Here is a 14611-nt window from a genome sequence, read left to right as displayed (position 1 = left end):
TGAAAAAAGGACATAAAGTTGCGAAGAATTGGCTGAACTTTTTCTTTATACGAAGAAAGAATTAAGTACGAGTACAAAATGGATGGAATATTTCTCAAGTTCAATTTTTTAGCCTCGTATTATACAACTTCCTTGGCGATTCCAATTAAAATTTTCAACTGGATTGTGAAGATAATGCTAATTTTAGGGTCTAAACAAAACTTGAAAAAAAAAACACATGGCATTTGTTATTCCGGGGGGAGGTGCAGAAATTTCAAAATTCTCGACTGGATCATCTAAAAATTCCTAAGCATCAACAAAAAATTATATTTAGTGCATTTAAAAAATTTTCATGCCGAATAATCAACGACTTCGAGGGTTAAAAAAGAACATAAGTTCTCTTAGTGCTGGAGGGGGGGGGGAGCTCGCTCCCTTAGCCCCAGCTTCGCTTCATCCCTGCGTATTATGAAAAATTAAAATATACGAATAATTATCAAGTATCGTAAAATATTGTTGATAGACACATATTCCTATGATGGTATAGTTGCTTGTGTTCGTCTCGGAATTGGGTCTGTTTGCCTTCGTGGAGGCGGCGGCGGTGGCGGAGGTTTTCGATAAGGAACTGGTCGCATCTGAGCTTTGACACAGGCAATCATCATAATCATGAAAAATATACATAAGTGGATCTGTAAAATGATCATGAAACATGTGATTATTCATTTTGTTAAAATAATACATAATTTAGGAAATAATAATAGCAACAAAAGCGCCGAATTTCAAAGCCTAAAACTCTTAAATCAAAATGTTCTCGTACTTTTATTTAAAGCCGTACAGCTTTTCATTCGATTAAAGTAAATAAAATTCTTATTGCATATTTTGATACGTACAAATTTCATTTTCGTTTCGAGGGAAGAAGGGAGAGATAGCAGTTGAAACACACTCGAAGTAGATGACAAAAAATACTCTCGGTTATTAACATTAATCAATAAGTGAAAATCACAGAATAATGAATTAGGTACCTATCTTGCAAATATGTTATCGAGAATGATAGTGAAGCAATATTAATCATCAAAGTTCAAATCATCTAGATAAGTATGCGATGAACTCTGAAAAAATGTATTGAAAGTTACATACTTACTTATTGGTACGAGTATAGGTACATATGATTTGAGAAATCATGAATGTACCACTCTAGATTTAAGTAAGTATATTTCAGTTCAAAGAAATGTTTTTAAAATTTTTCCTCTCTGTACATTGTATGCCGCTTCTCTTTCTCTCAGAACATATCCGATGAACTTATAGATCAAATTCTCGATAGGATCGACGGTAAATACTGTATGCGCCATTGCAACACTTATCATTTTATACTGTTTATTTTATTTAATTTATTTGTCATTAGTTCTGTAAATTTTAAAGGAACCTAACCCGCTTTTTAGAGAAAAATCAATAACAAGTAGAAGTGTTATAGAAAGTATGTACATTGAGAATCGTGTGTGGGGGGGGGGGGGTCATCAGATATTCTGAATAATCAATGGTACCTAGTACCTACATCTAGGAATGTAAATAAACGAATTTTTTCTAAACTGGTGATAAGTAGCTCCTTGGTGGTTGTATGGCTCACCTCCCCCCCCCCCGCCATTCACAGGTGTCCCAGTGAGTCGAATGTTTTTCTGATCCACTCTGGCATACTTACAATGAAAATACATATATATATATATTTTGTGGGGCATGTTTCAATGGAGTAAAGCAAGGGTTGGTTGAAAAAATACTAGGTAACTTTGAATCTTTTGATGTTTTCCATCTTTTCAATTTTATTTTTATTTTTATCATTTTCTCAGAGGGGGGGGGTGAACAGAATCACATTGAGTTAAGAGTTGAATAAATTTAGGGGGAGGAGGGAATACGTCAACATGCCCTCTTATAGCAAAGATGAGTATTTCGAATTCATATCAGTCTATAAGACATGAATTTTAGTCGCATAAGTCACTCGGAAAGGATGTCAGGGATTCTCAATATGGTGCAATTCAATTTTTCAAACAAAAAAGTTATAAAACATGGAAAAATTGACAAATTTAGGTCAAATTCAGGTTGATGGTGTAGTTCGGCGTCTAAGATGATACATATATTGCGAGGGAAAAAATTTCAACCAAAATTGACTTTTTTAGACGAGAAAAATCGTGCGGTGTAAAAAATTCTGGAAAAAAATATATATCAAGGTGTCCAACAGGTTCTATTAATAATAGTCCTACCAAAGTCTTACTTTTTGCCTATGAGTCCTTTTAGTCCTACTCAAGTCCTACTTTTAAACAATTTCATCCAAAAATGTTGAAAAATTGAACTAGGTGTTCTTCTATAATTGACCTGTAGGTGATTAGGAACCTTCAACATCCGCCCTCTTTAATTCAACTAAAATTTGGCTTACTAAAAGAACTTTTCCTCCTCATTTCAGAACCTAAAAATTTCAAACTGTCGAAGTTGATTTTTCAATATTTTGGTGAATTTTTGAAAATATGAAGTAAATTCAACTTTTTGATCCTCTTATAACAAGGGAACCTCTTGAGGTGTCACACTCCGATTTTAACGGGACCGCGATTTTTGAAAAGAGCATAGTCTAAAACCCCCAAAACCAAATTTTCAGCTGCCCAAGTTCATTAATTTTTTCGATTTTTGGCGAATTTTTAAAAATTTAAAATTGACTGTTTATGGCGATTTATGTTTTTTTTTTTTTTAAAGTACGTAGTATCAATAAAAATGGTGAAAATAAGTCCCAAAACTGATATTAATTACCCAAATCTAAATTTCACCATTTCCAACCATTCTGGAGCCTCCAGCGCGATTTTTCAGTTTCTCCAGAATTTTGAATTTGCTCCAGAAGGCGTGAATATGAAGTTGGGCAGCTAAAAATCGAGTTGTGTATTACACTCGACCTGTTTAACGAGTTTATCCACATTTGAGCTGATTTTGAGAGTGACACCTCAAGAGTGGTTTTTTGAGGTGTCACTCTCGCTCCAAAACGGCTGAAAATGGTAGAATTTGCGCTCCGGAGGTTAGTTCTTAAAGAAATACAGCGATTCGCGGAAATTTCAAAAATTTCCTCACAAACGGTTATTTTTTGATTTTTTAGATTTTTTTAATTTTGAAAAAAGCTGGTCAAAAAACCACTCTTGAGGTGTCACTCTCAAAATCGGCTCAAATGTAAGTAAACTCGTTGAACAGGTCGAGTATAATACACAACTCGATTTTTAGCTGCCCAGCTGCATATTCACGCCTTCTGGAGCAAATTCAAAATTCTGGAGAAATTGAAAAATCGCGCTGGAGGCTCCAGAATGGCTGGAAATTGTTAAATTTAGATTTGGGGGGTTAGTTTTGGACAAAATACAGCGATTCGCGCGAATTTCAAAAATTTGTACACAAACGGGAAACTTTTGATTTTTTGGATTTTTTAATTTGAAAAAAGCTGGTCAAAAAGCCACTTTTGAGGTGTCACTCTCAAAATCAGCTCAAATGTCGATAAACTCGTTAAACAGGTCGAGTGTAATGTACAACTCGATTTTTAGCTGCCCAACTTCATATTCACCCCTTCTGGAGCAAATTCAAAATTCTGGAGAAATTGAAAAATCGCGCTGGAGGTTCCAGAATGGCTGGAAATGGTGAAATTTGGATTTGGGCAATTAATATTAATTTTGTGACTTATTTTGACCATTTTTATTATTAAAGTACGTACTTAAAAAAAAAAAACATAAAATCGCCAAAAACAGTCAATTTTGAATTTTTAAAAATTCGCCAAAAATTGAAAAATGAACTTGGGCAGCTGAAAATTTGGTTTTGGGAGTTTTAGACTATGCCCTTTCCAAAAATCACGCTCCCTTTCAAATCGGTGTGTGGCACCTCAAGAGGTTCCCTTGTAAGATGAATTAATCAAGACGACCTCATCAAGGTCAAGTTCAACCCTCCTGTCAATGCTTTTCAACTGTATAGAAAAATTTTTCAAACCTTTATTTGCTCAGATTGTACTTTGTTTCCAAACCTCAAAAATCTTTTCAAAACGCGAATTCTCTCTCCACTCGTCTCTGATGGACGTTTGAAACAGACGAGAAAAAAAAAATCGTGGAGAACGTTTTTGATTCATACGTGCAACTTATCAGGTATAATGAAGAGTTATTTCGACAGATTGAAAAAACATACAACTCCCACGTACCATTCGACTACCTACGACTAATCTCGTCACGCTGCGAATGCTGTAAAAATATGTAATTATAATTCATGCGAGGTTCGCATAAAAGTAAAATTTTTTACGCTGCCGCCTAGCATAGTATAGCATGGTGAAAATATTACTCTTTTCAACAGGTCAAATAGACGAGATATTGTAATTGGAATTTTTTTAATACTAAATTAAAAATCACCTACTGCATGTGTACACGGAGCGCGCACATCCAGTTAATTAGAAAGATTTTTTAACACGATGTAAAAAATGACTCTATTGTTTACCATTGATAATCGTTAAAATAACAATCAATCATTCGAAAGGCCCCAATATTAATGTGTTTTCATTAAAACACACGCTATATTTCGTATAGTACTTTATACGCGTACTCGGTATACGTATAACGATAGTATACAAGAAGGATGTTTGCGGTCTGTATCATCACACGTAATTACATTTCAACGGGTTTGGTTAAAATTTACCGTATTTGATAACCACGCTTACCAACTTTTCGAATAGTTTTCACTTCATTTTCGTGAACCGAAATTACGCGAGTTTCAATGAGGGTGCCAACCCTGCCAACGTACTATATAAGTAAATATCAAAATACATAAAAATGCACCCTTATATCGCATACACGTCAGTCTTGGTATTGAAAAATTAGGGAGATTTCTTTTTATTTTTATTATAATTCAGCCAAAGGCAGCGAAGAATATGGTACTGTATATCAAGTCTACGCAGACCAAAGTCTGCGATTTCGCTGCAAAAACCATGTAATCAGTCTCTTGGGGATGGAAATATGTATAAGAGTGCGAAAAGAGAAAGAATATAAATGGGATCACGTGTTAGTATTTGACAGCGTGTTGAATAATATTCTCACCCGAAATAAAAGCTTTCTTTCTTCGGTAAGCTAATAAGAAAATATAATAGTGAAATAGGAGTTGGATTCAACTTTTCAGACGTATATTGTACTTAGGTAGAGGAGAGGTACCTACCTATTTTGAAATGAAGATTTTCGTACTTTTTGTAATGGCGGGTAGAAGGAGAAGAGAGGGATTTAATTAAGTATTTTTTTACTTTCCCAGCAAAAAGGCGTGCCAAGTTGAAATCTGATAGGTCAAATAATAAAAAGAGTAAAAAATCTGCTCAAAAATTTTATTTAAAAAAAATATGTTTTTACTTGATGTGAACGTATGTATTTCTCATCTTTAAGACCATTTTCAGACCTTCTTGAGTTTTGAAACATACCTGCCTGAGCCTGAAGAATACAAAAATCGCGTTTCTTCAGAATTTTCAGACCCGTAGGACATTCTTTTTCATTCAGAGTGTTTTTCATCGTAAAGTCAAATTGCTTCAATTTTCACTCCATTTATAATTATGTAGATTTTAGATTCGTGTTCAGCGAGAAATTCACTTCTGAACTGACACACCTGAAATTTCGTTTTGATATAAAGAACTTGAAGTGAGATCAGTTTTTTCGGATTTTTTTGATATGGATAAGGAAGAAAATGGTGAGAAATTCTTAACGTTATGGCAAGCATTTAGAAAGTTCGGAAAATGAATGACTAATTTCGTAATTTCCAACATTTTGAGTTGGGTACTCTGAAGCAGACCTTTAAATATCAAGTCCAACGTTCCAAAACTTGGAAAAAAATTTAATTAATTGCTAATTCTATGTCAAAGAAACCAAATTCTCTAAAATTACTGTCTAACATTTTGTCAGACTTTTGAAAAACTGAAATTCGGAAAATCACTAGTAATATCTGGAGAATTACTGATAATTCTTAGTACATTATCATTCATCAGTCATTTCTGGTAAATTATTGGTAATTTTATTTCTGGTGAATAACTGGTCATTTTTTGGTAAATTACTGGTGATTTTTTTTGGTTAGGTAAATACTGGTAATTTTTTGGTAAAATAGTGGTAATTTCTGTTAAATAACTGGCAATTTTTTGGTAAATTACTGGTAATTTTTGGTAATTTCTGGTAAATTACTGGTAATTTCTGGTAAATCACTGGTAATTTTTGGTAAATTACCGGTAATTTTTGGTAAATTACTGGTAATTTTTGGTAAATTACTGGTAGTTCTGGTAAATTACTGGAAATTTTTGGTAAATTACTGATAGCTTCTGGTGAATTATTTGTAATTTCTGGTAAATTACTGGTAATTTCTGGTCAATTAGGTACTGGTAATTTCTGGTCAATTACTGGTAATTTTTGGTAAATTGCTGGTAAGTTCTGAAAAATTGTTGTTGATTTTTGGTGAGTTACCGGTAATTTTTGTTGGTAATTTTTCGTAAATTACTCCAGTAGTAACTTTTGGTAAATTACTGGTAATTTACTGTGAATAATCGATACGAGAGATTAAAAATTCCAATAATTTTTCTTTTGATGATTTTTTTTTAGGTGCCCAGCTGTCTACTTACCTGATTTTTTAGTACCTACTTCAAACCATTTTTTATGATTTCTCCGCCAATTTATCAATTCTCTATCCTGTAAACCCTTTTTAGTGACATTGGGTGTATGAAATATGACACGTACATATGTACATTGTGGTACAGAAAAGAAAAATATTACTCGATTATTACGTCTGTTAATCTTTAACGTTTTTTCTAATCATATCTAGGTACTTTGGCGTACACTTTTTATATTCGCGATAATCACATATCTAAACGATTTGAACTTCAATGTAGTATTTTGAAATTTCACTTACTTATTGATTAATCTAGTGTTTATGATTGCCTATGTAGAAGAATAATTGAGCATATTTTTTGTTAGCTGCTGTAAATTTGGTTCATCCGCAGTCTTTCACTCTTGCATGACATAAAAATGAAATGTGTAAGTACATTTTATTAAATCTAACAACCCACGAAGTGTCCAAGAATGTTGGACATGAACATGATGAAAAATGGAGGAAAAAAATCAAAGTTCGGAAAATAATGAATTATAGAACTGAGTGTACAAAATTCAACTAGGTATCTAACCACACAAAAAATCACCATTTTCAAAAATGAAATGTTTACGTAAAAACTATTTTTTCATTTTTGTACGTTATTGTGAGCAATTCTTCAAAAAAGGTGTTTGATCTTTCGTTTACACCAAGTTGAAAAGAAATTTTTTGACCAAACCCTCCTTACATTCCTATTTTTATATGAAAAGCTCTAGCTTCTTAAATAAATAAAATTAACTTATGTATATACTCGAATTTAGATCTGCGAGTGGGGTGTTGGTCAATGAAATTAGTCTTTTAGTAACCGAGCAAATTCAGTAGTTTGACAAAGTGATTAATCTTGTCTCATCATCATTCTATAGATCCGCATCCAGATATGTGTATTTTTCATGATGATAATTCTGATCGATGTTCGAGCTTGGATCCATGTATTACAAGCATTTCCTTTTCCAGCATTTCCTTTTCGAGCACTACCACTGCGACTTCCAAAGCTGCGATTTGTGCTTCCACCAATACCACCACCTCCACTACTCCCGCGCTGGCACTTGTGGAAACCTAAAGCACCAGCACCACCAGCTCCGCGCCCTATAACAACAGAACTACCAACTTCGATTCCGACGCCTTATGCAATACCTTTAAAACCATCGCCAAAGCAGAAAAGGCCGACAGAATGGTGGAAGTTCGATTAGAAAAGAAAGCCACCATAACAATATTGTAGCCTATCTAGTATCAGAATAGGCTGAAAATATTATAATGCTTTAGACTCATCTTCAAATATGGCGTAGGTACTGATTTGGTTCCCGCAGACAAAGTAATGAAATCAAGAAAATTAACATTTTTTTCTGTAATTTAATATTATTAAAAATTCTCTTTTGAACTAGCTTTTCTGGGATTTTTCGCGGTAACCACCTAAAATAGTCGTGCTCAAAAAGCACAGATCAAAGTTATGAGTGCTAAAGTTCACTTTTGGCCTTTCCGAAGTAAATTGCTGGCTGAAGGCTCCAGAATGACCCAAAAGGCCGAAAATGCAGGTAAATTTTGATGTGAGGAGTTGAAGAAATTATTCGCGTTGATTCGCTGTGCTCGAAAAAGTTTCTATTTCGTGGAAAAGTTTAAAAATCGCTCTTAAAACAGCTTTTTATAATTTTTTAAATCTTCAAAAACTCGCAAAAAAATCCAAAAATGTACTCGAGCACTTGAAATTTTGGTTACGGGGATTCTAGGAAATGCTCTTTCTATAATCTAGTTTGGTTTCGTTCAAATTGAAGAGAGAGTTCAAAAGGTTCCTTTATAAGCATGTTTTTATCTTGTGTTCTTCGATGGGCATTTGTGATTATTTTTTTAATCAATGTACAGCAATTTTATACTTTCAGTGTCAAATTGATATCTCATTATTAAGTGGATCAAAAAAGAAAGTGTTTGGATGAGGGCGACATCATAAATTTTCCTGCAATATGGCTCGTCAGAAGTCAGAAATACTTTGCCTATTTAAGAGAAGGAGTATTTGGTGAGCCCATTTGGAAATCATCGTCAACAAGGTCAATAGCTCAAAATATCAATTTCGATCCACTTCCAAATGGGCTCACCAATCGCCCTCAAATGGTTGATGGGTAGGAGATAAGAATGGAGGGGGGCGGTTGGCGAATTCAAATTTTTTCCCAGCTTTATTCAACTTTATTTTCATATTTTGCATTCCTTTTTCAATTTTTGTATTTTTAATATATATTTTTTTTTCATTATTGTTGTTCCTTTACCTTTTAAAATTAGTATACTGCTTAATAGTCCTTTCTTTAATTGCTCAATACTGTTGAGAAAACCTCAACTCTGTAAAATAAAATATGATTTTTCAATTTTCCCTCATTTCTTGAATGTTTTTGAAAACTTTCAATTAATAAGATATTATGCTGCCAATTGGAGCTTTATTTTATATTTTTAAGGCAAAAGTTCTCCTAGTGAGCGCTTCCACTAATCTCGTCCACGATAATGTTGTATGTATGTAACTACCTTATTTCAAGGTATAACATTAGTTTTTTTTTCAAATTTCAGACCAAATTCAACCCTCATTTTTTTTCTTGAATAATTTTTTAAAATTTACTGTTCAAGGCTGGAATTTTTTTCTTTAAGACAAAATGAGATATAGGCTTTTTTTTTACCATTTCTGCCTCTTCAAACACATTTTTCGAAGGCATAAAAGAAACAAATGAAGTGCACGAGGCATACACAATAAAAATTTAATATTTTCTACCAACTGTTGAGGTATTTCAACATTTTATGTTCTCGGCTTACGATACATTTACACCTACTCCTGTATAAGTGCACGTAGGCTACGTACAACCATCGCCTATAATATTGAAATAGAGAAGCGCCTGCACTTGAAGTATACTACGCTCGAGCAAGAAATAAAAATCAAATTTCAACTCATGATTTGGCTGGTTGCTGGACCACGTGCACAAGTACTTTTCGATACGATATTATCTGTAATGTTTAAGTGAAAAGGGATGTAGAAATGTCGTTTTTTCGCTGATAATTTTCTACTTTCGCCGGTCCAGAGTGAAAGGGGTGGGGGGGGGGCTAAATCACTATATGGGGTTGTGTGAAAACTAACACCTCCAAATCTCTGTAACACATTATAACATTAGGTGGCGTGGTATTTTTGTGTTCGAACGCGTTTTGGTTTTCAAGAGTGTTAACGAATTTCGGAGATTTTTAAGCTCGAGCGTTTCAAGCTTTGAAAATTTATTAACACGAGTAGGATCAAGTGCATTTCTGGAAAATTTGGAATTAATGACGATATAAAGTGTCATTAAAAAGGCAAATTAAAACGTTTCGCGTGTTTTAACGTTTAATTTTATATTAAGAGAAGTCATTAGAGAGAGAGAAAGAGAAAGAGCTTTGCCGGATTCGGAAAAGTAATTAGAATTTCAACGAGTGCTTTTACAGTTTAGAAAATTTTAAAGGCGCATCTGTTAAACGGATGAGTTTTTTTGTTGGTGGGTTGTAAAGAATGAGGAAAAAAACCAGCAGAATATCTATAACGGTATTGTTATGGTGTATTGAAAGCGTGTTAAGGAAATCACCTTCTCTAGGAGAAGGTCGTCGACGGTATCTTATGGAAGATGTGGATACGAATATTTTTTTTTTTTTTGAAACCAGTTCATTAAGGTGAGTGGACGAGTACATTGTATAAACATTGTAAAGAGCGGATCTCGGAACCGATGCGGTGTATAAATCATATCGTTTCTCGATTGGGTTTTAATTTTTTTCTCTTCTCTTTTTGGACGACAGGCCGGTATGATTTTTGTATTTTTTCGACAGTCCGGCTCGTAAGATTTACGACCTCGGTTGAACGTAAATTACGTTTTTTTACAAGTTTTGTAAAATACATTAATCACTTTGAAAAATTCACTCTGGTTTCGAATGCGAATATTAAACGGAGCAATCGTCACGATTTTTGATTTGCGTTTTATGCTATGTAGATGTACACTGTGTGGATCTACCTATGGTCTATTTGTATGTACACGTTGTTGGGTTGCGTTTGAAATAGTTTGATGAAATTAACTTGTCTATACGATGATTAATATTAATAAGAATAGGTAGGTGGTTAGAGAGTATACGGTTCGCCTCTCATCATGGGGTTATAGGCGTATCGGTTATAGGTGGATTTTTTTATTCATCGACACCGAACATGAGATAATTTTGAATTTTAAATTCCAGGTGATAATAGATGAATGATTACGAGTTGAAGAATCAGCTTGCTAATCAGATGAGACGTAGGGATATTGGTTTGGTAACAAAAAAAAAAACTACGAGTGTTTCTCTTTTCTATGGTTATAAATTAGTGAACAGATGAACTGTGTAATTTCGACATTGGTGTCGTAGGCATTTTGAAAAAAAAATATACTCAACTCATCTAACATTTATGTAGGTAGATAAGCTTTGATACACATTCTGTGCTATAACGATTTTCAACTTGTCGTATATGTATGTATTGTTAACAATTTTTTAATTAATTCTACCTCTGCCGACAAATTCTGGTATTTTGAATTCTGAATTGTATTCTGGTTATTCGATTTCTAACCGCAAGATTTAGATGTAACCGGGTAGGTGCCTACAAAAAAAACACCTCCCTCCGCTTTGGATTAACTTATGAGTTATGAAGTCGAAAATGAGAAATTGCTGCTTTCTTCGACAATCATGGTCAAACTTTGATTTGAAAGTTGAAAATAGAAACGTGAATTGAAAAATTATCTAATTCATCTGAAAATCTGAAATGCATACGATGGCCTGTATCCCATTTTCAATCTCCCAAATCGATTAGAATTAATTCCAGGTTAATTTGTTGCAATTCTGGAGCCTCCCAGTCCATTTTTTGGAAATACCAATTTACCAAAAACACTTCGAAATCCACTAAAATGAATTCAAGCTGATATATGAACGAGAACAATACTTTTTAGATACGCATTTGTCCTGTCGATGCTTTTCTTCGGCGATAGCGAGCAATCTGAGATCTCCAAAAACGTGTTGGAAGCTCCAGAACTACTCAAAATCGTCTCCAGTTCATTTGCGAAATTGAAAATGTGGTACTAACCAAATTTTAGATCACTGGATTGATTGTGTAAAATTTTGTGAGAATCATAATTTACAACAATTTACTGAAGGCTCCAGAATTGCTCAGAATTACTGCTTCTCGCCGACTTGACTTTCGAATATGTCAGCTTTTTAATCTAGTCAAGAATTTATTTTCATCTCTGACCCAAATTTAATTTTTTATATTCCTCCAATGCTTGAAAAATGTGTAGATATTTGTATACCTACTTCAGCGTCTGAAATCTCTTAGTGCGTTTTTTTGATCTTACTTTGGTCAAAGATACTTATGCCGAAAGTATTTTTTTTTCTTCTTCAAGAAATTAGCAAGTGTTGCTCTTAATTGCACCAAACTACAAATAAATATTCATTTGGAAAAATTCTGGCTTTTTTGCCTGAAACTCTAAAAAAGTATCATTTTTTTGGACAGTTAATATTGTCATGGTCTTGCTTTTTACTCAAAGTTGACAAAAATTCTCGCCTGTTACATAAACAATTGATAAAAAATTTCATTTTTTTTTCCAAAAGTCACTGTTTTTTCACCAAACAAAAACTTGAACAAATCACCTTTTCCGATTTTTTTTTTTTTTGTCAATGATAACCAAAAAGTCTTCTGTTTTTGACAGATATATACCACCACATCCTCTAAAGATTTAGTTAAAAGCCTGACTTTTTACCAGAAATTGCAAAAAAGTAGGTATCACTTTTTTCCCCAACAATTTCAAAAAATCTTGCTTTTGGTCAAAAATTGACTGCAGGAGCAAAATTGTTTTAAAAAATTCGTTATGATTCCAAAAATTACCCAAGTTTGTTTCGTTTTTTTACCGAAACAAAAAGTTGCCAGAAATCTCTTCATTCTGATATTTCCACAAAAATTGCAGAAAATTGTCATTTTTTGCCATTAATTATCAAAAAGTTCTGCTTTGCGCCAAAAACTGTCAAAAATTCTAGCTTTTTGACAAAATTTCTAAAAAATTCACTTTTTTTTCAAAATGGCCCAAAAATTTCGTTTTTTTTTAATAAATCAAAAAGTTTCAGAAATTCTCGCTTTTTCGACAAAAATTGTGAAATATATAATTTTTTACCAATAATTACCAAAAAAGACTTGCTTTTTGACGAAAATCTTACTTTTTTCCCCAGAACTTTCCAAAAGTCCTGCTTTTTTGCCAGAAACTTCCAAAAAGTACATATTATCACTTTTTCAAAGTCTTGCTTTTTGCTAAAAAATCTCAAAAATGCTAGTTTTTTAAAGGATTCTCATGTCTCGCTTTTTCACACGGTTTGTCTTTTGAGTTTTTTTTTTTTTTTTTTTTTTTTTTTTGTTAGTTTTTCTTGGAAAAAACTGAGTAAGTCGAACCATTTAAAAAATTTGGAGTTGTGATAAAAACAAATCATGATACAAACTTTCAGGGGATTAATTTCATTTTTCAATTTCTGTAATTTTTGAAAATTCCAATCTGAGCTCACCTTCTCAAAGTTACATCTAATGAGGTGGAGAGCTGATGTTAGAATTTGCATTCTAGGTACATTTTTGACTTCACAAATCGAATGTTGAAGTTGAGCCATCCTGAAGTCTCGCGCTGGTTTTTGATTTCACAGTTTTGGAAATACACTTTTGAAATGGCCGAATAGCCCTAATAAAATTTTAGCGAGCTCTACAAATGCACGATTATTTGTATTATTGTAATCCCTTCCATCAATTTAGAACTTAAATGTGTCTCAACTTGGAGGAATAAAAGGGCAAGGTAGAGAAAGCTCAAATTTTTCCAAAATTTTCTCAATTCTCCTATTACAGCAAGATGCCCTAGTGAAGCAATCCTATAATTTTTTCGAAAAAAAAAAATGTTTCATCTGAAATTTTCTCGAATTTTTCATGTTTTTTTTTCTTTTTAGTTGCAAAATTTCAATATTTGGGTAAGTGAAACACCTCTCCTTTTCTATTTGTCACTTCCCTGAAAATTATACCTACTTAAAAAATCATATGCAACAATCGTGAAACGATCGCCTAGATATTCATATTCATCTTCGAAGTTCGAACCTACTCGATTATTAAAAAATCCGTAGGTGTAAAACATCTCGCTGTCGTCCAGACACCTGTTGGGATGGAAAGCGGACGTTGTTATCGCTACCGAATAACAAGAGATTTTTTTCCCAAATTGAGTCATCCGCTCATTATTATCTATACTCGGTAACTAATATTTGAAACCATCTATTACTTTTTATTCCTCGAGTTACTAGTTTGTAGTGTTATCTTTGTTGAACACTTGGCCGAATGTGTCCAGCGCAGCGTAGTAAACAGATCTCTCTAATGCGGCTCATAAAACGAATCCTAATCAATAAATTAATCTCGAAAAAGATGAAACTAGTATGCAATTTTAAAAGCTTCACTAAAAATAAAAACTGGTTTAGCTGGAAAATAAATGCAGTTTTAAAAAAATGATAAGTTTAGAGAGATAGTTTAGACTAAATGGTTCGGGGCTAATATTATACCAACTCGGAACGCGCATAAATAGAATTTCACGTGTGATATCTTTGTATACCTTACCTACATAGGTATATAACGCGAACACCTCGAAATTTTATTACATCACTATCACCGCAACTGCTCACCTCACGGTGCGAGCTTAAAATTCCAATTTAGCCGTTATACGTATTTTTTTATTAGATACATTTTGATGTTTGATGGACATTGGACAAGTACAAGATACCTAGTTGCATCACAAAGTTGCTGGTGGATAATTTATTGCGGAGGTATTACTAGCTAATAGGTAGGTAATATGTTTATTGGCGTCTTTTTTTTGCCAGTTAGTGCTAAATTGAGACGTCACTTTGGCACGATTCGTACGTCGGTCGACATAATTAACGCTAATAATCGTAACGAATTATGTTGTAA

The 14611-nt window shown here is 33.3% G+C and overlaps 2 long non-coding RNA genes across 3 annotated transcripts; one reads left to right on the top strand and one right to left on the bottom strand.

Moving 5' to 3' along the window:
• Positions 1-290: 290 nt before the first annotated feature.
• Positions 291-1174, bottom strand: LOC135847166 (uncharacterized). Its single transcript, XR_010559097.1, has 2 exons — positions 867-1174; positions 291-665 (listed from the first exon to the last, which is right to left on the bottom strand). It is a non-coding gene; the product is annotated as an uncharacterized LOC135847166 (long non-coding RNA).
• On the top strand, positions 1164-8871 carry LOC135847167 (uncharacterized). Of its 2 annotated transcripts, XR_010559099.1 has the most exons (3): positions 1164-1305; positions 6963-7022; positions 7497-8871. It is a non-coding gene; the product is annotated as an uncharacterized LOC135847167 (long non-coding RNA). The 2 variants fall into 2 exon arrangements; XR_010559098.1 differs by lacking the exon at positions 1164-1305 and having other exon boundaries at positions 6817-7022.
• Positions 8872-14611: the final 5740 nt, after the last annotated feature.

The sequence above is a fragment of the Planococcus citri genome, chromosome 5 (assembly GCF_950023065.1).
Source record: "Planococcus citri chromosome 5, ihPlaCitr1.1, whole genome shotgun sequence".
Taxonomy (NCBI): domain Eukaryota; kingdom Metazoa; phylum Arthropoda; class Insecta; order Hemiptera; family Pseudococcidae; genus Planococcus; species Planococcus citri.
Note: the sequence above shows the minus strand (reverse complement) of the source record. Positions and strands in the feature narration are given on the sequence as shown.